Raw genomic sequence first — 804 nt, forward strand, 5'->3', positions numbered from 1 at the left:
ATTTCATTGTAAACAATTATCAAACAATTATAATTCATTTTGCACTATATCATGAGAGCCTCTTAATTATCCTGACCACTTAATCATTCTGCACCAAATCATTCAGCAACTGCCAAACAGCCCCAAAGCTATCAAAATGCTACCCCAAACAACGTTTCAATAAGCTAGTTTATGTGCATCAAAACGTGCACCCGAAAAATAAGCTAGCTTATTTTTGTCAAACGATGTTTAAGCTACATAGAATTGCATTTAGCTCGACTTTTATCATTCGACAACTGGCAGTAAGAATGTCAAATGCCACACATAATGGCTAATTTAATCATTTTGCTCCATTTTTAATCTAATTTCATAACCAAGTAACGAATATGTAAAAAACGAGAATCACAAGTGATTCTAGTTTCATTTTGAGAACCTCTTGTGTGTATAAGAAGATGTAATCAGTTATGCTCGTCTTCTGATGATAGTACAATTATAGGAATGATTAGTTAGTTTGGTAACGACCGAATATCTTACAACATCAATGGTATATATAACACCTGTGGGTATGATTGTGTCGTGGATCATATTTAACGATAAATTAAAACCGATATCATTTCATGAGTGATAGTGAAAACAAAACAATCGTTTCCACTTGTGAAATAGTTTTGGTTAGTTGCATAGTGTTGTCAATTGCAATTGGTTCATCGTCACATGGAGAATATGTACAAAATAAAGTTTTGTTTATAATACTTATAGTTGAAGTTTTGTATATATGTGGTTCGAGTTAAGTTAGATACAAAATATATATATATATATATATATATA

This window comes from Cynara cardunculus, assembly GCF_001531365.2.
Source record: "Cynara cardunculus var. scolymus isolate 2C chromosome LG 1, CcrdV1, whole genome shotgun sequence".
Classification (NCBI taxonomy): domain Eukaryota; kingdom Viridiplantae; phylum Streptophyta; class Magnoliopsida; order Asterales; family Asteraceae; genus Cynara; species Cynara cardunculus.